A 27,317-nucleotide genomic window follows, 5' to 3' on the forward strand; every position below is an offset into this window, starting at 1 on the left:
AATTCCTCTCAAGCCTTTGACTTTTCCCATGATTGATGTGGCCTGTGGAAACAAGGTTATGGTTAAAAGACATTAAGATCTCTCTACACACAGAGTGCCCTTTAGGATTGAAAAAGCACCCTCTGGAGGGGCTGGTCTGGGTCTGATCCTCCTGGGACGTAAGGGGTACTAGAGTCCCCTCCTTCCTGGGTTGTTAGCATGCAGCAAGAATGTCAGGAGCTGTTTCACCAGAGCTCATGGAGGGAGGGAGGGAAGAAAAGAGAGAAATAGAACTAGTGTTTATGCAAAATGTCCTGCATGAGTTCCACTCTTTCCTTGGTTCATTACAAGTAATATTAGCCAGGCTAAGTTTTGTTTTGTCGGGATTTCTGTTTTAATATGTTAAAGAGATCAGTAGCAGAAGAAGTCTACAGGCATTTTAATATGAATGTGAATTTTTAGATACGGACAATGTAATATTGATTTCCTCTAAAGCAGCCGTAAAATAATCTTACGCCCCTGGCTGAGGAACTTGCTTTTCACGCCACACCTCAAGAGGAAGGTGCCGCTGCCAAAGTCCTTGCACAATCCCTAAAGAATGTCTTTGCTTTTGAGAGTGTATTTGCTCGGCCTCGTCAGATAGGGCTTGAAGGGTGGGTGAGCCCACAGGGCGGGCTGCATACCTTCCCGGGGAGACCCAGAAAGCTACCCAGCCACGCACATGCCAGTGGGAACTTCAGGTGCAACATTAGAATGTTTTCTGTGGTTCGGCGTTTGCCCAGAGGCATCTGAAGTGCCTCAGGAAGGTCCTCTCGATGGTCATTTTGTTGTTGTTGCTGTTTCATGACTTTATTTACCTTCAGTAAATGACTTCAGTGATAGACTTTGTAACATTTCTCAATTTGCCTGTGCTGTCTGGGCAAATCACAGTTATGTGAGTTAGGTTGGCTTTCATTCCTTCTAATCTTTGCAGGAGACTCAGGAAGCCTTGAAAGAAGCCCCACTCTGTTTCTTTGCTGTGGACTCTGCTGAATGAGTGAAAGAGAGAGGAAGGTGTTTAATGCTGCTGCTTTATGATGTGACCCATTGCTTTGCTATCCCAGTCTCGTCTTACTATGGACCGCTTTACCCAATTTGACTCCAGATTTTTTTCTTACTGTTGGAGAAATAAAGATCTGGGTGAAAGGGTAAAGGACCATAGACCTTTTCAAGTAGCTTCATTAGAAACCCACTAGCAATTATTCTTGCTGCAAGATAGAGTTTGCTCCCTTTTAATTTTTTCATTTGAACTTATCTCTTTTTACAGAGGCAAAATGGGGCTTGGTTGGGAAAGGAGAGCCAGAGAGGGAATATGTGCTTACAGGTGTCAGTAATCTGAGGATAGTTCAGTTGATACATGCTTTTTTCTAGAATCTGAGATAAAAATAAGTGTGTAGACCATGTAAGTTCTTAAGTAAATGACAAGTAGCAGTGGCTTACATCCATGCATCGGCTACGTGAAGATTAATATTTGATTCTGTAACATGAACACATCAACTTAGAAATCTTTCTTTTCTGCTCATAGCTTGCCATTTAGCCTGCAATGGCTTTTTCTTCTAACAGTGGAGGCTTTAGGTATGACACACCAAACCTTCGTAAGGAAATACATTTATTCAGAAAAGAAGTGGGCACTGAACGTGTCTTCACTCCTTCCTACATTTTCTACACCTCCTTGTTTTACAGGGCTTACGGAGAAACAAAGCAGGGGTCGTGGGCGGATGCTAATGTGGGGCAGTGTTAGGTGCTGGGAAGGTCCAACTTTCTAAAAGAGTCACACACTTCAGCTGTGAAATGAAAGTGAACTCCAATCCAGTTTTTCTGGGGGCCTTCTCTGCCTCCCAGAGGCTGTGGACACTGGAGCTGCTCCAGAAGTCTAAGAGAGGGAGGGAGCATGAAGTGGACTTCCTCATCAAGTCTCCTTGGGTGCAAGCAAAGATCAAACACTTCACATTTCGCAGCCTTTCTCCATGGGGTTGGCCACGGGTGTGCGAAGTCAGGATCCGCTCCCTATTTCTGTGTTGCAGAATTACAATTAGACTGGATAGGCAAGTCAGGTTACAGGAGTGCTTCTGAGAGGGAGAAAATCCTAACCATGGCATCTTGGATCTGATGTGACGGTGGGGAGTCTAGTGTTGGCTTCCCAGAGGACATGGACTAGTACGCAGTAGAAAGTGGAATGCTGGGCATGTAGCAGCAGCAGCAGCAGCAGCAGGAGTGGCGGCAAGCAGCGCAGGGTGAAAAGCCCTGGCTCTTCTCTGGACCATTTCCCTGCTGTGAAACCCTAGGCATATTGCTTAACCTCTCTGAATCTCAGTTTCTTCATCCGTGACATGAAGATGATAATCGTACTTTAGAAAGATGTTGTGAGGATGACGTCAGAGAAGGCTCAAGTGCTTTGAAACTTACCTGAGAGAGTAAGTGGTCAAGGAATGTTCCGTAATTTTGAATGGGCTTTAGTCTCACTTCCACACAAATGGAGTTGTTGGAGGTTTGGCAAGTCACCCGACCATTCAGAACCCCAGTATTCTTGTCCGGAAAATGAGGTTTGCGATAAATGTTCATGATCTTTTTCTCATTTAGCATTTGCCCCCATGGGGAGAAGGAGAAGGAGGCATTTTTTTTTTTTTTTTCTGGTAGGATTCAATTAGCATAGACCAGAGGTTGGCCCAGTACTGCCATCTCCTGCTCCTTCAGACCATCCTGCCCATGCTCATTGCTTGACCAGATTGTCTCCAGTGGCTTTCTGCTACAACAGCAGACTTGAGTTCTGGATATGACCCACGAAGCCTAAAATAAAGTATTTATTGTCTGGCCCTTTAAGAAAAAGATTGCTGACTTCTGGCCATAGAACAAAGAACAAAAAGGAGGATTGATTCTGAGTTGCATCAATTGTGTTAATAGTGAAAGCTGTTATACCATTTGTGTTCGGCTTGATGCTTTCAGAAAGACCTTTGTCTCTATCTGTACTCAGAGCCAAGGGGTGTCATATTTTATTTGCTAGTGAAAAATTTGTGAAAATTGATCTCGATGGTTTCTTGGAAATTTTCCCTGATTGGGAAGAAATATTCTGTAAGATGCACTTTTGTAACTGTTGTATTATAAACATTAACTTTGGAATTATGGGTCAGTATCGTGCCATTAATATATAAATATGAATTTAATCAAGTTGTTGGGTTACTTTTTAGCCTGCCTTGGGAATTTGATTGTTAGTTAGTTAGTTTTAAATTTTCTCACCTTCTTTACTCTCCTTTTTAAGGTATTAATAGTAGAACTGGCAAAAATCAAGATTTATTATCATAGAAGACATTTGCATGTATAAATATATATAATTTTTCTTTCTGAAAGAACTGAATATTAAGTAGAGCAAATGGAAAATAAAAAGCAAGCCAACAACAGAAAAAGAAAGAAAAATGAAAAACATCAAAAATTTAAAAAGCATGAGATGCATGACATAAAAAGCACGTTACCTTATAGTATTCTTAATGACCTCAAGGCCTTCCTTTTTCTCTCTCTCTCTGCCTCTCTCTCTTTCACATGCACTCCACTTCCAAATTATTGAGGCCATGTATTTTTAAATAATTTTAAATGACTTGATGAGGAGAGGAACTGTTGTAAAAATCAAAACAAATAATAAGGCATATCAATTCCAAAATATTTGCAGATCCCTCTTTCCTAAGGACATCAAGATTTTTACAAATTTTGTCTCAGTAAAGCATTATCCATTAGTTTACAATAATGTTTGGAAATTAAAAGTTTTCTAGAATTCTTGGCTCTCTTCTGAGAATTTATCCTTTGATTATATCAAAGTAAAGGACATGGGAGACAATCCAAAGATGAGTTGTGAGGAGGAACACAAGTGGGTGGAAGGAATAAAGTCCTGGGTGGAGAAGGTGAGTGGGAGGGGCTGAAGGTGTGGGAAGTGGGGGCTTTTCAGATATTGTGTGTGGAGAGGGAGCAAGGGCACAGTTTGGGAAAACCAAGTGGCTTGAGAGATTCACTCAGAATGTGTAGGAGGTAAAGGAAAATAGCAACAGGAAAGTAAGCATGAAGGAGGGGGACTATTTGAACCCAGTTCTTTGGTCTAATCTTTTGAGGGCTGAGATACTGAGAAGGAAGACACAGAAGGAAGGTCTGATGATTTCATTTTTTTTTCCCTTGTCAGGTGGCTTCTATTCCATTTTCCCATGTGTCACACGGTAATTCAAACATAATCAATTAAGAAACAACCCCTGAGAACTGGCTAAGTCTGGCCTAGTGTAGACATTACAGATTTGAGGGAAAGTAAGCTTGGGTTCAAGCCCTGGAGATGCTTACATTCTGATAGGGAAGACAAACACAGGTAGAGCTATTGATGTGTGTGTGTGTGTGTGTGTGTGTGTAGATGTTTTAATCTAATATATATGTGCTATGTGTATAAATCTAATATATGAGATATGTGTATAAATATAATATATGCAGGGGCCCCTGGGTGGTTCAGTGGGTTAAGCATCTGCCTTCGGCTGAGATCATGATCCTGGGGTCCTGGGATCGAACCCCATGTCACACTTTCTGCTCAGAGGGAAGACTGCTTCTCCCACTCCCTCTGCCGCTCGCCCCTGCTTGTGCTCTCTCTCTCTCTCAAATAAATAAAATTTTAAAAATATGCATTATGTACATGTTAACTAACTGGAATTTCAATTAAAATTTGAAATTAAAAATAAGTAACTAACTAAATAAAAATAACTCCCCAGTGACACATACACACAAAATAAAATAAAATAAAATAAAAATATGCATTATGTATGTATAAATATGAGCATATAGAGGTATATATATATATGGAGGTATATACATATGTTTGCATAGCATAGATAATATATACAACTTAGGTATGATTCCCCCCAAATTCAGCTGGGAATAGCTTTCACATGATCACTGCAACCCATACTCAGGCATACAGTGACCATCTGAAAACATGCCTGTTAAGTTAATATTGTTTATATAACTCATGAGAAGAATGGAGAGAATGTTTAAAAAATTGCATGTGTTTCTAACATATGTTCACACGATTTTTAAGTATAAAACTTTAGATGCAATCCTAAGGATGTCAACTATTTTTAAGAGTATAGTTTTTCAAATTTATTTACTAAATCAAAGAACTCCATGCATTTGGAACTTCACTTAATGAAATGTTTAGTTTTTTTAATTGTAAAAATGGATGAAACTAGAGAGAATGCTGAGAAATTGTAAAAATATGATAGGTGCAGTAGACCGAATAATGTTTCCCCAAAGATGTGCACATCCTAATCCCCAGAACCTGGGAATATGTCACCTTGCATGGTGAAAGGGACTTGGCAGAGATGATCAAATTAAGGGTTTTGAGATGAGGAGATTATCCTGGATTATCTGGGTGGGCATCACAGGTGCCCTTCTGAGACAGAGACGAGGAGGATCAGAGTCAGAAGGGGGGAATGTAGTGACAGAGCAAGAGGTTGGAATGGGGCAAGGGAAGAGTCAGGAACCAAGGGAAGCAGGCAGCACCTAGAATCTGAAAAAGGCAGAAATGCATTTTTTTTCTTTGACCCTCCAAAAGGAGGCAACCTTGCCAAACACTGGCTTTAGCCCAATGAAACTAATGTAGGCTGCTGGTCTCCAGAATGGTAAGATAACACATTGTGTTGTTTTAAGCCACTAGATTTGTGGTAATCCATTACAGCAGCAATAGGAAACTAATAGTGAATTATTAGAGGAGAGAGAAAATAGATTTTAAGAGAGCAATGAAACTCTACCATGGTGGATGGATGTGGGAACACTGAGGAAGAAAAGAGAAATTGGGACTGAGAAGAGAGAAGTGTCCAGCCAATCATAAAGAAGAGAGTGTGCACAGTAACAGGCCACCATCAAAGAGAAGGAATTGTGGAACGAAGGAATTGTGGAATGCTACGGTGAACACTGAACACGCACAGGCACTTCTCATTCTATCGTCTATAAATAATCCTTTCTGGTTCAAAAGACCAAAGTTTCCTGGATGATAAGCCTTTTATAAATCCATCAATAATTTATCAATAAGTCCTAGGGACTGACTCTTTTTTTTTTTTAAGATTTTATTTATTTATTTGACAGAGAGAGCCAGCGAGAGAGGGAACACAAGCAGGGGGAGTGGGAGAGGAAGAAGCAGGATCCCAGCGGAGTAGGGAGCCTGATGTGGGGCTGGGATCAGGCCCTGGGCTGAAAGCAGATGCTTAACAACTGAGCCCCCCAGGCGCCCCCCAGGGACTGACTCTCGAGAGGATTGTCATACACCTCCCCAAACCTATGTTTAGTTGTAGACAAAGAATTATACTTGCTCAGGGGCGCCTGGGTGGCACAGCGGTTAAGCGTCTGCCTTCGGCTCAGGGCGTGATCCCGGCGTTGTGGGATCGAGCCCCACATCAGGCTCCTCCGCTATGAGCCTGCTTCTTCCTCTCCCACTCCCCCTGCTTGTGTTCCCTTTCTTACTGGCTGTCTCTATCTCTGTCGAATAAATAAATAAAATCTTTAAAAAAAAATTATACTTGCTCATTAAAGAGTTTGACCATTGGACACAATAAATGTGTCTAGATTAGTGGGATTGTTAATTGCACTTACATTCTTATTCTCAGATATATGTTATATGTAAATAAACAAAATGCATTAATATTTCACTAATAGCTTATTTTTAGGTAGCACCCTAAGTTCCAGGCCCCATTCTAAGTGCTTGTTAAGAGGAACACAATTGATCTTCACTATGACCCTGTGTGGAAAGTATTATTATCCTCATTTCACAGGCGAGGAAACTGAGGCAAGAGTATTTCAACGTTACACAATTCGTCACCAACAGAGGCCATGGGGCACCAGTCTTAAGTACTAGCCATATTGTCTCCACTATTAAAGTCTAGATTGTATGTGGTATGCTGAGTACCAGATTACCAAATAACATAGTTAAGTACTACAATTGAGACACATACAGAGTTCTCTTGTGCAGAGAGAAAGGGGGGTACCTGCCTTTGTTTGGGGAGTGAAATGGTAGGAATATCTTCACAGAGCACACTGTGTGTTTGCCAGGCCTTTAAAGGTGAATAAGACATTGCCAGGTGCACAAGAGGCAAGGGTATTTCAGGTCACAGGTATGCCATAAGAACAAATATTAAAGGCCTAAACTGCGTAGAAATTTGGGCAACAGCAAGGATTTTGATGTGGCTAGAGCTTACGATGCACGGGGGTAAGTGGTGGGGGATGAGCCTGGAATAGTTGGAAGTGGCTTCAATAACGCAGACCGACTCCCTGTTTATCTTATCTGCCCTGTCCAATATGGTATGTACAAGGTAGACAGTGCAACTGAAGAGCTGAATTTCTAAATTTATTTAATTTTGATTAATTTAAACTTAAATAGCCAAAGATGGCTAGTGGCTGTTATGTTGGACACAGTCCTATATGAATGTAAGGTGTTTGAATTTTATGGGACATGGGAACTTATGACATGTTTGAGTCTGGAGAATGATATGATTGCCTCTGTTTTGGAAAAATAATATTAACGGGCGACGCGTCCTTACTGGGGATAAAATAGTAACTTGGTGTGTGCTATGCATTTAGCCCTCTTCCGAGCAGTGGCGAGGAACTGTGCTTTGAACCATGCAGTGCTGGGGTTGGTCACAGATGATTGAGATGGGGTAGTTGTCTGACCAAAACTGTCCTCTGTGGTTCCCTAGAAGCCCAGGAGATGGACTGGTGCAAGGGCTCTGTCCATAGGAACCCAGGCGACTCCCCCAACTCAAAGCAGTTCTCTCTCAGAGGATTTAAACTGTTACACGCAGAGACTATGATAAACTGGTAACTGTAGTAGAAAGAAGAAGCAAGAAGACAATCAGAGTGAGGGGAAGAGAGTCATGGTAGAGAGGTTCACAGATTTGCTCTTGGGGGCCAAAGTAATCAGTGTTGTTTTTGCAAAGTAACCAGCAGGAAAGACTAAGACTAAGAAGACTGCTGACAATGTTGTCTTCCTTTCAGCCTCCTGAATCTTTGTACTAAACCTTCTGTGCTGTGAGGGTTAATTCCAGCAAGCCTGGGTTTGCCTGAGTCACTCTACTACAATAAGAAATAAGCATGTGCAGCACTTATCTGAAACGTATTAATTAATAGCATTATTTTGTAACCATGTGCCCTAAAAGTTTCAGGATGGTTTGTACCAGCTGGTCAGCATTGTTTTCTTGTTAACTGTAAAACTGATGATTTGTACCTGGTGAGACCCCAGATGTCCTGGTCACATAGCAGGAATATGCCTAGATGACTAGCAAGGTATAAGAAATTCCAGCTGAGACTCCATTTGGGTAATCCATTCACAAGTCAGTGGTTCTGTATCTGGGAGAGAAAGCAGATCTTGCAAAGACCCTTTCAGAGGGAGAACAAGTGAAGCTTGCAAGAGGCTTGCTTCTCTGACCCTTCACTATGAAACAGCCTTTACCTGCAATGTCTATCTTTACTTCAGTGAGGTTGCTACATTGAATCTTTTTCCTGTATTAAACTGTAGATTTCTGAGCATCATTATTTGGGGGTACTGTGGCTCTTCCCTGTTTAATGGCCACTTTTAGTGTGTTCCCGTTGACTTAGATTTCTGGACCTCATCTCTGATCTTTACAACCTGAAAGAGCCTGAGTGACTCAGTAGGGGACAGGCCTGAACAGCAAAGAGGTCAGTTAGCAAATGATTGAAATGATGTTCCCTCAAGACAATGGGGTTCCCCACTGAAGCCTGGGTGGTGGGAGTCAAATAGAAGGGAAAGGTTAGAGTGAAGCAGGAGGTAGACTTGACAGTGATGGGTCAGTGACCATTTTACTGGATGTGGATGTGGAGAGAGCAAGAAAGGCGACAATAGTCGTGGTGGCTCCAACCTCGGGCAATAAGTTCAGTTATGGTAATTATTGTTTGAGCAATCTCTATAAAATACAGAGAAATCTTTTCCTGCTTTAAGAGAACAATGAGTATTACCAGTGAGTTGAAGAACTGATGCTATAAGTCTTTAGTTCAACCTATTATAATCTATAGTTCAGCCAAGGATAGAAAAATCTGATAAGAAAATCAGACTTATAAGACAGATAAACCAGATTTTTGGCAAATGGTGAATATCCCTTGTGTATGCCCACTTATTGTTTATGATCATTATTCCTTCATTCAGTCAACAATTAGTGAGTGCTATTATGAGTCAGAAACTGTGCTACACGTTTAGAATACAGATGTGTTTAAGCCCTGCTTTCTGATCTCTAGGGGCTTGTGATGTAGTACCATGAGATAGTTGACAAAGGAGAGACAGGTGTAAAGTGGAGGCACTGACCGTGAAATGAAAAAAATCAGACATGACGATCGTAAAATTATGAAATAACAATCTAAAAGTAAAGACTTTAATTATAAAAGTTGACCGGCAAAAAAAAAAAAAAAGCTGATTTGCCATTCTAAATTTTTCAGTGGAAGGAAGAGTAATTCTTCCTTCTAATCCCTGCAGAATTGGTTGTTTCAGCCTGCAAAAGGAAGCTCGCACTGGGTTTGCGGTGTAGCTCACATTTGTCTACGGGAGATGATGTGACTGGGAAAATGTGGACAGGCATATACCACCTTGAGGAACTGTTATTGCTGCTGCAGAAATGCTGCTTTAGGTGGGTGCAGGGACGAGCAGGAAAGTAGCAAAACTTTGAAGCAGGCTTTCTTGACTTTGGCACTGTTGAGGAGAACCTGGCTGCAAGTCCTGCTTACCCAGATAGATTTCTGCTCCTATTTCCCTCACTAATTGGACTAGTCATGCCAAACACTGCCTCAGACTGCCAAATCCTGAGCTATATTCATAAACAGGAATCTGGAAGACCTTAAGAAGCAAATCTAGGAAGGCAAAGTGCATGGATGGCTCTTCTTCCCTTCATACAAACTTCGAAACTCAGTATCAACATTAACCCCCAGGCCTCTATATCTGGGGGTCTCTATACCATGTAACTATGCCCATAAAATTGCTGTGTATTACTTTATCCTGATGTATTGTAGCTATTTAATTCAATGTCCATCTCTCCAAACATGGTGAATTCCTGGAGAGCAAGCACTGGATCTCATTAATTTTCCTGTCCTTTGGACTGAAACAGTACTAGAAGCACTTACTTAAGTGCTATTAAGCAGTACTTAATATTTGTTAAATGAGCAAATGATTGAAGAAGACAAATGAGAATAAGAGGGATAAATTGGCAAATCCATTACAGAGGACAATTTGCTAACATTTATTTACCAACATTAAAATGTATAAACTCTTGGAACCAGCAGTTACATCTATAAGCATTTATCCTACAGATATATACAGGTGCCAAATATTTATGTACAATGTTATTCACTGCAACATTGTCTGTTAGCAGAAGCTTAGAAATGATGGAAATGTCCACTAATGAAATAGATTATGGGATATGCATAGGATGGAAGGCCAAGCAGCTACAAAAAACATATCGTGGATAGATTTTCAGGATATAATTTTTAAGCAAAAAAAAAAAAAAGAGAGAGAGATTCAGAATAGTATTATATGCAAACATTTGTGTAAAAAATGGAAGAAACATCTGTGTCTTACATTTGCTTATATAGCTATAAATATCTATGGAAGGACCCAGAAGAAACTAAATAACTGCCCTTTTTTGAAGATCAAAGTTTGGGGGGAATGGAAGACTTTTCATCGTATTCCTTTCTATACTTTCAATTTCTGAAAAATGTAAATATATGGCTGGTTCAAAATATATGGTGTAAATATTTTTTAAAAAGAAAACTGCCTGTGGATGGTTATAGCAACTTTGTTCGTAACTGCCAAAAGCTGGAAACAAAGAAGATGTTTTTCATTAGGCGAATGGATAAATAAACTGTCGTATAGACAGTGGAAGAGCTAACAAGCAATAAGCTATCAAGCAATGAAAAGACATGGAAGGACCTTAAATGCATATTACTAAGTGAAAGGAGCCAGTCTGAAAAGGCTACGTACTGTATGAGTTTAACAAGATGACATTTTGGGAAGGCAAAACTATGGAGACAGTAATAAGTTCATTCATTGCCAGGAGTTGTGGGGAGGGAAGGATGGCTAGACAGAGCACAGAGGATTTTTAGGGCAGTGAAACTATTCTGTGTGATACTCTAATGGTAGATACATGTCCTTATACATTCATCCCAAGAGTGATGTCCTAATGTAAATTACGGACTTTGAGTGACGACAATGTGTCAGTGTAGACTGATCCATTTAACAAATGTACGGGTCTGCTGGGGGTCGTTTATAAGAGAGGAGGCTGTGCATGTGCAGGGGGAGGGGTGTGTGGGATTTCTCTGTACATGACTCTCAGTTTTGCTATGAACCTAAAACTGCTCTAAAAATAGTCTTAAATAAGTAAATATTCTTTAAATAAAGAAAAAAATAAAACCGATGAGTTAGATTGACGCTATCATTCAGGGACCCTGGATTCTGAAGCCACTCGAGGCCATTCTCTGGTCTAACACCACAATCCAGCACACGTGGGCTGTGATGATTTAAGGGCATATAGACACACGTTTCCTGCTAAAAGCCGTTGTACTTTTCTGTCATCTATTAGTCAGGGCTCAGGTCTGCTATAATTTAGCTCATCCTGTGGTCTAGCCACAGTCTCATGGATCAAGTAGTGCCCCTGCGCCTTCCTGGCATTTTGGAGAGACAGTGGCTCTGCAGTCAGTCTGCCTGGATTGGAATTCTGGACACATCTGATTCCTAGCTGTGTTTATTTTAGGCTTTTGTTTTCTTATTTCTATCATGGATAAAGCAGCAGTTCCTATTGTGTAGGGTTTTTGTGAAGATCAAATGAAATAATACATGTAAAGCACTTAGCAGTGATTGGCACATATTGAAACTGTTGGTGTTGCTATTATTATTGTTATTTTCATCACCATCATTAGAATCACCATCAACCATGCCTAATCTCTGCTGTTTTCTTTGGGCAGGGGAATTCCTGTTTGTAGCACGAAGAGTCAGAAAAGACTCAGAGCTGAGTCCTTCTGGTTCTTCCTGATGTTTTCTATAGACCAAAGGTTTGGAGTCCTGGTTTAAAAAAAATCCTGACATCTTCATGGTTACCTTTATGCAGTTGGTAAAGAAGTCTCATCAGTCCCACTGCACCAAGAAGGACATGGGCTCAGGTTAAGTGATTTGCCTGTGGTGAAGAGTGGGTCTGCACAGAAAAGGGCCCTCAGGCTCCCGTGCAGCCTCTGCTGAGCTCCCCACTGGTCTGCGTTACGCTGGCCCTGGCAGAGTGTGTTAAACAACACACCAGCTCTTGCAGCGCTGGCAGTAATTCATTAATTCTGACATCTGTCTACTCCCAGCCAAAGAGAAATTGGCTCTGTAATTATCATCCTAATGATATATCTTTGTTTTAACATGCGCATAACATTTTTTCCATCTAGGAGGAAAAAAGAGGAACCCTCTATCTTTCCACCCCCGAGTCCCTATGTAATGATTAGAGAACTAGATGCTGATTTGTCCCATTTGCTTTTTTTAAAAAATTTGAGAGAGAGAGAGATTGACATAGAGAGGGAGAGAGAGAGAGAGAACAAGTGGGGAGGAGGGTCAGAGAGAGAGGGAGAAGCAGACTCTCCACTGAGCAGGGAGCCTGATGCGGGGCTTGATCGATCCCAGGACCCTGAGATCACGACCTGAGCCCAAGGCAGACGCTTAACCAACCAAGCCGCCCAGGCACCCCCCATTTGCTTTTTTTTTTTTTTTTTTGCATTTTCCACATCACTTTTGTAATCTGTCTAGGGTAAGGAGGTATCTTACTCTGCTCAGGCTGCTGTAACAAAATACCACAGACTGGGCAGCTTATAAACAACAGAAATTTAATTTTCACTGTTCTGGAGACTAGGGGGTCTGAGATCAAGGTACCAGCATGGTTAGGTGAGGCTTCTCTTCCTGGTTCAGAGCCTCACTGTGTCCTCATGTGAAGGAAGAAACTAGAAAGTTCTGAGAGGTCTCTTTTATAAGAATACCAATCCCATTCATGAGGGCTCCACCCTCATAACCTGCACCTCCCAAAGGCCCCAACATTACCCTCTTTGGGGCTTAGGATACCCACGTATGAATTTCAGGGGGACACAAACATTCAGACCATAGCAGAAGGCGACAATCATTTAATAACAATTATTAAATTAATGTATGAAAAGTACTTAGAATAATGCCTGACACATAAACAGTACTATGTATTTGCTATTCTCATTATTATGTAATAGTAAGGGCTCATTTTGGCTGATTGTTTCATTGGATATAATACATAGAAAAAGCACTGCTTTATTTATTTATTTTTTTATTTTTTTATTTTTTAAAGATTTTATTTATTTGATAGAGAGAGAGACAGCCAGTGAGAGAGGGAACACAAGCAGGGGGAGTGGGAGAGGAAAAAGCAGGCTCCAAGCGGAGGAGCCTGATGCGGGGCTCAATCCTGAAACGCCAGGATCACACCCCAAGCCGAAGGCAGACGCTTAACAACTGAGCCACTCAGGCTCCCCAAAAAAGCACTGCTTTAAAAAAAAAAAAAGGAGAAAGAAAAAGAAGAACCACTCTTCTATTGTAAGAGATACATTCAGCAAAAATCCCCTCTCTGAGACACATGGCAGATACTGTTAATTAAAACTATGGCACTCTCCTGTGTAAGTCCAAAGTTGCTTTACAAACCTCATCATATCCCCCTAGGCAGCCACTACCAAGCAATCGGCATTGAGCACCTGCAATAGAACATTTGCCATCCGAGTCTAGGAGCTCATGTTCTAAAGAGACCTTGAGAACTCAGACACTCACAGCAAAAGAGGCAGGTGGACCAAGTATTTCAAGCATGCTCAAGGCCTGAGTGAAACCAAGACCAAACCTATTTGGCTACCTCCCCACCCAAACACATTCTTGACTGACCTCTTCAGACTTTGAGATTCTTAATTGTCAGCAGTCTTTTCACTGAATGTCTGCTCAGCCAGGAGGAGGTATGAATTTTGCCTAAGTGTTTAGAATTAGCCCCTTCTTCTTGAGTCAAAGATTTGGTTCTAAATGAAAGGACACTGGTGTGGCTTAGTGGTGTGGATTCCTGCTATATAAGAGAAACCATCAATTACATGCAGAAATAATTGCTTGGAAGCTCAAAAGCCTAAGAAGTATCTTGGGCAGTGTATTTTACTTCATTAAAATTTAAAAACTTATTATTCTAGTTCTATAGTTTATGAGGACAAAAACATACATTTAAACATTTTATAATGTAAGTTACTACCTGTCCCTACAAGTTGGCTCTGAAACTGCTTTAGCCCTCATTTGGCTGAATGAATGCTGAATCATGCTGAATATAACTTCTAATATATTTTACTGAATATAACTTCTTTATAACGCTGAATATAACTCCTAATTTATTTTTTGAATTGAGCCAGACATGGTTTTTCACCTTTCTCCTCTCTAGTATTAATATCCAGCCTCAATCCAACCAACAATTACCGGCATCACAGAAATTTAGGACAAATTTCTAAAATAATTTGCATTTATAAAATTCCATAGAAGGACTGAAGAGACATGTATATATATGTTACTTTTATTTTTTTTAATTTAAAATGTTTTAAAGATTTTATTTATTTATTTGACAGAGAGAGAGAGAGCACAGGCAGGGGGAGTAGCAGAGAGAGGGAGAAGCAGACTCCCTGTTGAGCAGGGAGCCCGATTCAGGGCTTAATCCCAGGACCCTGGGATCAAGACCTGAGCCGAAGGCAGATGCTTAACCGACTACACCACCCAGGCACCCATGTATGTTACTTTTAAAGAACATTTTCCATTTTAGATTTTCAAATTCTTCAGCCCAAAAAAAGGGCACGTTAAGGAAATGATGTCCCAGTGCATAATGACTGCATACTACAATTGCCTGTACCTTCCAGTCTGAACATTTTTCTACTGTTGTTATGGTCATTTCTGTGACTACAGCTCAGCTGGACTATAGTTTTCAGGAGCTGTCTTGAAACTGGGAGGATTTGGCTAATTGTCGGTATGACGGATGAATGAAGATGACCCAGGAAGTTCTAATGACTTGGCTTCACTCAGCAATCTTCCAGGTTTGCTGAGCTTCCCGTAAAGCCTCCCTGGCTACTATAGGAGGTGCATTTCAGAGCCTGTAAAGGGGACCCCCTCCAAGCATGGCTTTTCTGTGTTGTTGCTTCCTCCCCAGAGCAGGTGTTGACACTGGAGTCTACTTCCGCCCTCAGATGTGAAAGATGTCCCAAGCATCTCTTTCACGTTGTTATCTACATTGAAATAATAAAAGGATCAGAATTCTTATATTTCATAATGCATGTTTCCTCTGATGGTTTTATAAAATATCCCATGTGTAGAATTTGCATCCTTTCTTATTTTCTGATTTCAGAGTTTCAAAGGACTTTTCTCTCCTAAAGGATATGGTTCCCACAATCAATGTACTTCCTGTGCTGTGCCTCGGTGCCCCAGCCTTCCAGCCACCACGGGTAGATAGAAAAAAACTCTTCCTACCTTAAGGTTTGGTTTTGTTTTTTAAGAGAATCCAAAATGGGTTGGGTACTACGCCTCCTTGTCAGTGATATAGTTGTGTGTATTGTTGATATCAATTAAAAGGGCGATAACAGGAGCACATTCTTTTTGGTATAACAAGGCCATAACTTAGAACAAGAATGCACCAGACGGAGACAGTAGGTCCATGAGTGAGCCTGTTTTAATTGAATTGGTATTTATACAAGGTGACACCCTCTTTCACACTACCCACCTCCTCCCTGGGTGACTCAGCCACCGAGGGAGAAGCCTCAGAACTGTTCATTAACACACTCAAGGAGCGGTGGAAACGACACTCATTTAAGTCCAGGTACACATTAGTTTCTGCGGGATCCACCTGGGGAATCGCTGCAGGCAGTTTAGACAAAAAGTCCTGGTTTTCGGCTCAAGAGAGGTGAGTTGAATGATATTTGCAAACATAAATATATCTGCTTTACTTGTATAACTTTCCCTGTGTTCTTTGCAAATGATCACAACGAGAACTTACTGTATTAACTTTGTCTTTTCTCCAGTTAAATTTCGACAGCTTCCAAGGGGCTGTTCTGCTTGTCAACAGCTCTGCTACTCCTTGTGATTTGAGATGGCATTGCCTTTTAACTTCCCTGCAGCTTACACAATCACAAGCAGCAGAGAAATGAGAGCCTCTTTGAGTTTCCATGTGGGAGCTGTCAGCTGGTGAATCTGATCACCCATAAGGATAGTAAATTCTTCAAGGCAATTCTATTTCGCAAGTGGCTATAAAAACATTTTTAAAGGACCTCCCTGTTTTCACAGATGATGCTTTTACGGTGTACTCCATTATTTTATAGATTTGTTTGTTTTGACTTCTAAAAACATTGCAAGCACTGAGCTGTGAGGGGGAGATGCCAAGCCCATACCCCACTACCCCATCTTCCCCAAATAAGAAAAATCACATTTCTTGCACGAGTATACCAAGGAATAAAGCGGGGTGGGGTGAACTAGGGGGGAGGGTAGAGTCCTCCAGGGATTCGTGTGCATTTGGCCAACTTGTCTATGCTATATCCTGAGTTCTAACCTTAGAATTGATTAATGTAGGTGAGGGGCAATTTTCAACCTCTATTCATATCCTAGTCCTGAAAAATCGGTTTTAGAAACTGATTCTTTGATAGGAATAGAAAAGTTATTCTAATCAGGTTTCCTTTATAATTGATAGCAAAGCCGATGTGTCTGACTTGTGTTTTTTTCTCCACCATTTCCTTTCATGATACAGAGCTGTAGGACTCAAACTTGGGGCCACACGCAGTTTGCAGGTAGCAGCTGTGTGCCCTCCACAGGGGTGTCTCCCACAGCACACCTGGCTCTGCCTTAAGTTCTAGCCTTCTCATTGCTTCCCATTGCTGACCAGGTCATGTGCATCTCAGAGGGGTTTCGAGCTCAATTCCCAAAAGTTTACTGAGGAATTTTATAACCTGGCTTTCAAACATTTATAGTAATCAGAAAACTAAAATACAGCATTTGTGGATTATAAGTTTACTTTTCATGAAAGGGGAACAAATTTAAAACTGGCTTTCACTTTCACAGTTTACAGAGCAGATACGGTCTTTCTGATATTTTTGTACTCCAGTGTTCATTGGAACAATCAGTTTGAGAAAACTGAGATATGTTATCTAAAAATTTTAGCAAAACATTTGTTGATTTTAAATGTCAGGTTAGACAGAATGCAGATAAACAGGCCAGCATTTTTATGAAAATTTTAGCTTCACATAAATCTTTGATCCGATTGACATTAAATTTCTGATTGCAATGGAGCATAGCCTTATCTGGTCTAACCCGTGAGTTTTTTAGATGAGGACAACAAAACATATCAGTGTCGAGCAACTTGCCAAGACATGGTTAACAGAACCAGAACGAGAAGTCTGACTTTCGTCTTACTGAATTTTTCAATGATTTTTCAAATTTCTTTCACATAAAATATGTAGGAGCCATAAATGAGCCTCCCTCTGGCTTTATAAAAGAGCTAAAATGATATGGAGATAAGAATTTCCTTATCCAGTAATACTTGTGTGTGTGGTATGACTGTGACATAATGAGATACATTTTTGTCTGTGGTTTGTGGGGTCAGTCCTGTTATTCATTGTATTCCCAGGGTTTTAATCCAAGGAGCGGCCGCCCGCTCTGCAGGAAGGCAATGTGGTGTGAGTTTGAAGGTTGTATTGCTCCCCATCCTCACCTCAGCTACCATTCTGTCGCTGCAGTGTCTTCTCTAACCGCTGGAATTTTGACTGATATTCCTAAAAAAGTCATTTTTCTGTAAATGAAGCAAAGAGTATGTTTTGAATGACTAATCTCATACTGTGGAATGAACCGCATGTAATTCACTAAGCAGTCAACCTAAGTAAACATGATTTAACTGAAAGTATCCCTGTGATTCAGGCATTAACTTGAAGCATTCTTCAAGAAGGAAGTGATAAAATCCTTGGCCAGCAGTACAAGGGAAATCTTTGCTGTCCCACAGAGCTTGTCTTCTGATATGATCTGCTTCCAGGCCACTGGTTGATCCGATTTCCTTCTCTCTTGCTGAGAACTTTGAAATAAGGGTTTTATGTATTAATTTCTGTGTACTGTCATTAGTTTCTCCGAGTTTCCTTTTTAATCACAAGTCTTATCAAATATGTTTAAGTGTTTCTAGTTTACCGTTGTAAAAATCCATGTGATTTTAGAATTTGGGAGAGGCCCTTCTTCAAACGGACGCTTTCCCAAATGACAGCTGTATTTATTAGATTGCATTTTATGTCAGTTGCTAAACTTATTAAGGATACAGGTCATCCTTTTATTGTGATTATTAATTGGAAGAGTGCCTTTTATGGCTCTCCATTAAATGACAACTAGCTTCCTTCTAGACATGAGAACCAACAGTGCTGAATCCTCATCGTAATTGTATACTTGAGAACTCTAAGCATCTAAATAATTTATTCTGCATTTCTAGACCTGATTTTCCCTGGCCTAAAACGTGATTAAGTCTCCTTTTATGGAACTGTAGTGGGGGGGAAGTAGTGAACTGTAGACCATACTTTTCAAACTGGACCACACACATCCCAGGAGACTGGTGATATTTAAGAAAATGCACACATGCCACACGGTACATCCGCATTGAGAGCTAATTTTAGTTAAAAGGTTTTGCAGAAAAATGCTCTCTTACAACCCTGCCCTTTTCCTCATTCCTTCCCAGTGTTCTCACTTTTGTCATTAGGTAAAAGTTTGAAAGGAATTCATATAGAAAAAAACTGTGGGAGGCTGCAGGAGTCCAGATAGACTTGGATTGAATCATGATCCTACTTTAAACCAAGGCTAACTTGTATGATCATGCATATCTCACAGCACCAGTAGATAAAAAGAAAATTTAGAATTCTTAATGACGTATATATTATATTACTATTTCTTTCACAATAGCACAAGAAATGTAAAACATCAAGAAAAAAATATCCACGAGAAAAATGTGGGACCCAATTTAAAAAAACCACAAAAATTTACTGTAAGACACGAAAAATTTCTTGAGTAAAAGCCTTTTTGAGTACTGTCCCTAGATGGACAGATTGAATATCATAAATGTCAGCTCTTCCGAAATCATTTGATAGGATTCGTGCAATTCCGATCAAAAGTTCCAATAAAATATTTATTTTGGAATTAGAGGAACTAATTTTAAAGTTTATCTGAAAGAAATAAGTGGGTGAGAATAGTTGATAGAATTTCTACAAGGGAAATAAATGAGGGGTGCTTGCACTGGTATTAAAATGTATTATAAAAAGATAGTAATTAAAAGTTTGTTTCAGGGCACCTGGGTGGCTCAGTCGGGTCCTAGGGCCCAAGGGTCCTAGGGTCAAGCCCTGGGTCCTAGGATGGAGCCCTGCCTCAGGCTCCTTGCTCAGTGGGGAGCCTGCTGCTCCCTCTCCCTCTGTTGCTCCCCATGCTTCTGCTCTCTCGCTCACGCTCTCTCTCAAATAAAATCTTAAAAAAAAAAAAAAGTTTGTTTTCAGTGCAAGAAGCTAAAGACAGGTTTCTGGAACAAAACAGATAGCCATGAAGCTTTCTAGAATACGTAGGAATTTTATATGTGACAAAGAAAGAATTACATATTAATAGGAAAGGTATTCATTCCACCATTACCAAAGTAAATCTATATGTATTAGAGTTTCCATGTAACAATAAAATATTTTTTTAAAAATTATAAGAAAGCATATGTAAACATTTAATTAATCTCATTTGTCTAATAAATATCCCTCTAGAATTGATTATGTGCCAGGTACTTTAAAAAGTTTCTGTAAACATAGCTGTAGGGAAGATAGTCTTGTTTACAGTTCTCAAGATTTACTCTGTGTGTGTACGTGTGTGCGCCCTGGAGATAGTAGAATAGTCAGCCACACAAACAAGCAATCTGTTTGGTAAATGTTTTTATGGAGAGATACTCTTTGCTATTTGAACACTTACTAGGGCCCTTAACTCATCCTGGGGAGGTGTGGGGCCACGTTGAAATGGTGTCACTGAAAGCTTCTGGGAGGTTATGTGACCTGAAGAATGAATAGAAGTCTTTCCTGAAAAGAGAGTAAGGGGTGAGGAAAGACTCAGAACAAAGACCGTTTGGGTCCTAGTGCATAGAGTAAGCAACAGCCTAAAGGTGATAAAATGAATGAAGCCTTCAGGGAATTAGCGTGATTTAGTGTGGCTGAAACTAGAGCTTGAGTGAGGAATGGGGAGTGGGGAGAGATGAGGCAGGAGGGTGTGGACTTGTAAGCCTTGTCAACAACTTGGCTTTTAGCCTCACGGAAATGGAGCACCATTGAGGAGTTTTAAGCAAGATGGTGACTCTTTGGCAGAGAATGGGTTTGAAGAGATTAAGTCTAGAGACCAGGAATTTATTTAGGAAGCTGTTAAAATAGTAGGCAGATTATGGCAACTGGAATTGGTAGCTTGACTATGGAAAGAAATACGTAAAAGATATGTAGGAGCAGAGTTGTAGGTCTTGGTGATTGCTTGGATTTTGAGGTCAGAAAGAAATTTCATGCATGGTCTACAGGAATTTTTCAAGAATGAAAAAATTTATAGGGGGAGGGTCACCTGGGTGGCACAGCGGTTAAGCGTCTGCCTTCGGCTCAGGGCGTGATCCCGGCGTTATGGGATCGAGCCCTACATCAGGCTCCTCTGCTATGAGCCTGCTTCTTCCTCTCCCACTCCCCCTGCTTGTGTTCCCTCTCTCGCTGGCTGTCTCTATCTCTGTCAAATAAATAAATAAAATCTTTAAAAAAAATTTATAAGGGGAAAGACAATTAGAGAAGTGAAAGCTGCTGATAAAAGCAATCAAAATTGGAAAAGTAAAAATTAACATTACTGATATATGAAGAAAATAAGAAAGCAGTAAGAAACACGATATAAATCAATGGAAAATTCACAAAATAAATAAAATAATGGATACAATTATGAAAATATGCAGTTGAGGTAAAATGATTCCACTTTCATTTATTAAATTACTATAAGTGACAATTCTAAATACTGGTGAATGTATGGACATTTATATGCTGCTGGTACATTATAAGTTGATACAGGGTTTAAGGAAGGAGATTTGACAACAGGGATCAAAAACATTTTAGAATTTACACCCCTTGGCAAGTAATTTCACTTCTAGGGATCCATCCAAAGAAAATAATCAGAGATGTGGTCAAAGATTTTTTTATGCTTTGTTGGAAACAACAGAAGAATTATATTAATAAGCACATAAGATGAAATATATTTTAGTTGCAGAAGAAATGATCATTTAATTGTTTTTAATGACATTGAAAAATGTTGATCAGTAGGATCTAATAGGCAAAGAAATCCTGGAAGAAAATAATGATACAGATGAAAGGTGTCTCATTTTTCTTCTTCTTTGTGCTTTCTTTGACTTTTCACACTTTCTTTTGAGCATGTTATTACTGATATAATGAAAAAGATGGTACAGTGTAAGATTGGAATAAAGAATGACCTCATGACAGAGCCGTTGTGAATATGAAATATGGTAAAGTACTTATGGTAACTAATGGGGTTTTGGTTCATTGTCCATGGTTAAAAATTTGGGTTTTCACTCTTTAACAAATGTTTTCAGCCAGAACTGAAAATAGCCCATGAAGGGCTCAGGTGATAGATAACTTTAGTTTGATTTTCATTAGTGAGTATTTGATCAGTGTCTTTTATAGAGTGAAATAGATCATTGTCCCAGAGAATAGGACTCTGCATGCTACTCGATGCTGTCATTCCACAGAAAAGAGAGCTGGTGAAGGACTCACACTAAAAATAGAACAAACAGAAAATGTTATGGTGGGTACCAGAAAACCGGTAGCATGTAGACATCTGTCTGGCTGAAAGATTTCACTCACGTTATGTGCAGAACTGTTTCACTGCCAGTGAACAAGCTTCTCATTGTTAAGTTCAGACTGTGAGATCGCGTGACTAAAGAAATTGCAAATTTCTACCATCGCAGCAGGCTAAATGAGTCCTTACCAGCCTGGTAATTATTGGATTTGCTTCTACACTGCATGTGAAGGTTAAACACAATCCATTAATTTAAATGGACTTGTTAATGTTTGCACTTCATGAAGACCTGTTTGTTTTCTTCTTACATAATATTTCATGTTCCTTCAGGTGGTAATTGGTTGTTTGGTGGTTTGTTTTTATTTATCTTCCAGAAGCTAAGACTTCTGTTTATTGGTTTGTAATTACTAGGCTCCTCTTACTCTCCTACAGAAAATAGTTTGATGGCATTTATCCTTTTCCAGTTTCTAGGGAGTTTTCCCAGTTACCAGTGATTTCTGGGAAACGGACTAGTGGGTATGGCACTATCATTGGGCCATGAAACCCTCCAGACTTTCATACACAAAGGCGAATGTCACCTGGGAGTGTAAATATGCCAGTTTTTAGCCATTTTTTGCTGTATTTATTTCCTTATTCTACATTAGCTTTTTAATACTTTCCATCACTATAATGATGTCCCCTAGGCAAGTATTCTCATTTGTTCTTTTTTATAAAGATATCAGTTTACTCAAGTATATTAGAAGCTTGGTAAATTGAAAGATTTTGGAGCAATTAAAATAACCAATTATGACTCAGTGCTGATCTCATGATACTTGGGTAAAATGATCCAAGAAAGCCCACTCCAATCTTGCTCTCAGTTGAGGTCCATCGGGGATCCACAGTGGAGGAAATGTCATTCTTCTCACCCTTTCTTTTAGCCTGTCACTTTCCACTTGCCAGCCCCTTTTTGTTTCCTGGGCTTCTGGGGACAGGAACTTTGTTGCCAGGTTGAATCCCAACTGTGCACCAGCTATGTAGCCTCGGGCAAACTCTTCATCCTAAAACCTCTTCCAGAAACAACTAATATCACCCACTGCCCCCATTTCCATTCCTGCCCTACCTTCTGCAAAAAGACTATGACTTCATTGAAATCATTCATCACAGAGTTTCACTTAGGTGTAGAATGAGGATAATAATAGCATCAACTTTAAAGCCTTGTGCGTGTGTGTCTTAAATGAGATAATACATATAAAATTGGAGCTCCATACAGCTAACACTATTGTATGACCCAAATACCAAAAGTCAGAATTGATTTTTTCTTGTTTTTTTTTTACTCCTTTCTCCTCTCATCATCTATTTTGTCAGCCTATTTTCCTCTTTCTGTCTCACTTTTCCTATTATTTTTCCTCTATGCAACACCCCATTCCAGTTTCTTTGCTCACTCAATCTTTTTGAAAAGAAAGGTAGCAGAGAGTGGTAAGGACCTTGTTAGGGAAGCCAAGAGTCATTTTGTCCTTTCGGGAAGGGAAGAGTGAGATCCATAGTCTTTTTGTCAAGAAGACCCAAATGGTGAAGGAAAAGACTGTAGCTTAGTTAGGAGGTGATCCAGGAAATTTTTAGAGTTGGGACAGAAGGAGCTGGAACTGAGATTGGGTTTAACCTAACGGACCTAAGGGCTCTTGGGGAAGTGCTATTACTACAAATAGGAAACACTGAAGGAAATTGAGAAAGACCATAAGGAGATGAAGAGAAAGTTAAAAGAGGACAAATTTAAGAAATAGGAGATGTTTGATAGTTTCAGATACACCGAAAGAGAACTAAGAAACTTGATTGCTTTTGCAATTCAGAGCTTAAGAAGTGATTTCATCTTAAACCTAAAGACAGATGTCTTTGTGTGTAGGCTGTAGGCATGGGGTAAAACCCAGCTCTTTCTGGTGTTTGGCCACAAAGAGGAAACGAAAGATGAGCCAGAAGTTGAAAAGTTTTTTTCCTCTGTCTTTACTGATTTGATGTCATGATGTCACATCAGAATTTTCAGCTTATGCATTCGATGCTTTAAAGGGAAGGCTTTTGTAGTGTTCGGTATAGTAGAGACAGACAGCTTTCACACATCTTTTCCCATAAAAATTCCACATTTAAAATACAGTTGCCGGTTATCTGCCATTGTTAGGCATATACACTGGTTACAGCTTTTTGAGAAGCTGACATTAGAGTCTTTCTCCTGAGAAGTTAAAAACTTAATTGGAATGAAACTGAAGGGCAGCGCTTAGAAATAAGTCTAATTGGCTGAACCAAGGCTACTAAGGTGTCATTATTAGACACTTTATAGGCACATACAGACACGAAGATGTCTGAGTAGGTTTGAAACTCAGGGTAATCTTAGTACCTGAAATAAGTGATTTTTTTAAAAATGCCATAAGAATAAAATTTGGCTGCATATATTTTTGGCACTATCAATTTAAGAGGTTTTTTTTTAATCTCTGGGTCACTTGATGAAAGGATATTTAATTAATATTAATTATTAATAAGGGTTATTCACAAAGACATATGTTGTTGATCCATTTTAGCAAGAGTACAAGAAATATCCATATATAAAAAATGTTGCTTTATATTCTGGCAAGACAGAAAGAGTTCCATTGCAGTAAACTTTCCGAGGCATGAAAGGTGGATGAGACAGGGGCTTGCACCTTAGAGGTTTTAGACTGGAGCTTCTAAAAACGGTTCTGGGCCACCAAATGGGCTGACATGGGAAGATGGTTAGGGTCACATAGCCACTGGGTCCTAAGGAGGAAAAGGAGAAGGTGGGGCTGAAGGAGATTGTGTGGGAGATGTAAGAGGAACATATGCAGGGCGCCTGGGTAGGCTCAGTCAGTTGAGGGACCAACTCTTGTTTTCTCTTCGGTTTGTGATCTTAGGGTCATACATCAAGTTGCACTCAGCGTGGAGTCTGCTTGTCCCTCTCCTTCTCCCCCTCCCCCACCTCCTGCCCCTACACTCATGCACTCTCTTTCAAATAAATAAATAGATAGATACATAAAATATTTTTTAAAAAAGAGTGACACATGTAGATTTAATGAGAAAAATTTATTTTCTTACAATATTAGTCACTTCCATAAGAACAAAACTCTTGCATACTTATTAAACTATTATCACCTGAAAATAGAATATATTACATGTTCCTTTCTAATTTACTTTGTGTCAATGGACAGCATGGGGCTAAGAAAGAGTATAAAACATTATCAGGTTCTCTCACAGGGAGAGAGATTCAGGGAAGGAGTCTGGTCAGGGATAGTGCCCAGCCACTCATGGCTTCAGTGTAGATGCAACAGGAGTGAGGCTGGAGGCTGAGCTGTCCAGAGATGTTGGAGCAGCCATTCATTACTGCTGCTCCTCCCAGCTCCTCTTCCATTATTTTCCATTTTTCAGAACTCCAGGGCATTTCCTTGAGTGTCTGGTGTTGGTTATATCACATGGTACTTGGAGTGGCATGTAGTATCGTGTACTCAAAAGAGCCTTGGCGCTGCAGTCATAGGGACCTAATTACAATTCCTGGTTCTACCACATACTGTGTGACCTTGGGCAGGTTATTTAACCTCTCTGAGTTTTGGATTCCTATAATTAGAGATAATAGTACTAATTTGGAAGGACTAAATAAAATAACATTCATAGAGCACGTGGCACAGTCTGAAGCAATAGTAGGGACTCAACAAGTGATCCTTCTTGCTAGGAACATTGAACACATAGACATATTGCAAGAAATAGTGTTTTACTAACAAAAGAGTCACTGATATCTTTTTTTTAAGGATTTTATTTATTTATTTGAGAGAGAGCACAAACGGGGGGCAGGCGGAAGGACAGGGAGAAGCAGAGTCCCCTGAGCAGGGAGCCAGATGCGGGGCTTAATCCCAGGACCCCGAAATCCTGACCTGAGTTAAAGGCAGACACTCAACTGACTGAGCCACCAGGCACCCCAAGAGTTACTGATATNATTTTATTTATTTATTTGAGAGAGAGCACAAACGGGGGGCAGGCGGAAGGACAGGGAGAAGCAGAGTCCCCTGAGCAGGGAGCCAGATGCGGGGCTTAATCCCAGGACCCCGAAATCCTGACCTGAGTTAAAGGCAGACACTTAACTGACTGAGCCACCAGGCACCCCAAGAGTTACTGATATCTTAGGGGCGCCTGGGTGGCACAGCGGTTAAGCGTCTGCCTTCGGCTCAGGGCGTGATCCCGGCATTCTGGGATCGAGCCCCACATCAGACTTCTCTGCTAGGAGCCTGCTTCTTCCTCTCCCACTCCCCCTGCTTGTGTTCCCTCTCTCGCTGGCTGTCTCTATCTCTGTCAAATAAATAAATAAAAGAGTTACTGATATCTTATATTTTGTAGACCACCATGGGTTTGTTACAACTTACACCTTCTATTTGCTCCACAATAGCCTCGTAACAGGTAGGAAGAGCATTAAACTTGTGTAATAAAAATATGGGAAAACAATCTTCTGAACAAACTAGGAAGTTTATTTTTTTCTTGCAAGAGAAGTCAAGAGTTAGATAATCCAGGGCTATTGTGGCAGCTTTGCGAAACCGGCAAGGCACCAGGCTCCTTCAACTTCCTGCTCTGCTCTTCTTACTATGTGACTTTAGTCTTCATGGTTAGTCCATGGTCTCAAGATGGCTTGTCCTACCTTCTGCATGCATCCTAGTTTGGGAGAAGAGGGAGGGTGAAGCACAAAAGGCTAAGTTCTTCCTGGGGATTTTCATGGAAGAGGCAACAAGATAGAACTGGGTGTCCTAGAGAAAGCAAGTGGGTTTGTTGGAAACTTTCCTAGAAAGTACTACAGAGACTCTGGAGTGGAGCCAGTGAGGTGTTTACAGGACAGCTGAGGCTAGTCATTGTCCCAGGGAGAATGAAGGTAAGGGCTATGAGCTTCTTGGGTGTCTTATCTCATTTGACTCCATTACACTAGGACTTCTGGATAATGCCTAGCCACGGAAGGCATGAAAATGTCAGACCCTCTGGGAGAATGTTGGATCTGATTAGAGCCATTCTCTAAATATAAGGTAAAGAGGAGATACCTGCTTTTCTCTGTACAACTTTGCAGGACGTGCTAACGATGTGGGAGTCCTGGCATAGAGGAAAAAATGATGAGCCTCCAGCTAGAAAGACTCAGGTTGAGTCCTTGCTTTGCCACTCATTAGCTACTCGAGCTGAGTCTTTGCTTCTCTCTCTGCAAGGTAGGGATTCTATCACTCTAATTTTTTAAAAGCAAAGTATAGTTGTCATACAATGTTATATTAGTTACAGGTATAGAACGTAGTGATTTTGACAATTCTTTGTATTAGTGCTCACCACTCAAATGCAGTCACCGTCTGTCTGTCATCATACAATGTTATTACAATATTATGGACTATATTCTCTATGCTGTACCTTTCACCTTAGTGACTTATTATTTATTTTA

General features: G+C 40.3%; 1 protein-coding gene across 15 annotated transcripts in view; it reads left to right on the plus strand.

Annotated features, from left to right (window-relative positions):
* The window catches only part of SCEL (sciellin), a 187,665-nt gene that overhangs the window by 53,780 nt on the left and 106,568 nt on the right, over window positions 1-27,317 (plus strand). For 6 of the 15 annotated variants that reach the window (XM_034665330.1, XM_034665335.1, XM_034665339.1 and 3 more), the window contains exon 1: window positions 15,809-15,977. The exons of 2 other annotated variants lie outside the window; for them this stretch is intronic. The gene's annotated coding sequence lies outside the window, so the exon portion shown is untranslated. Of the gene's footprint in view, window positions 1-15,806; window positions 15,978-27,317 lie in introns of those variants that run through there. 7 more of the 15 variants (XM_034665337.1, XM_034665338.1, XM_034665345.1 and 4 more) reach the window with 2 other exon arrangements.

Source organism: Ailuropoda melanoleuca, chromosome 7, assembly GCF_002007445.2.
Source record: "Ailuropoda melanoleuca isolate Jingjing chromosome 7, ASM200744v2, whole genome shotgun sequence".
NCBI classification, from domain to species: Eukaryota; Metazoa; Chordata; class Mammalia; order Carnivora; family Ursidae; genus Ailuropoda; species Ailuropoda melanoleuca.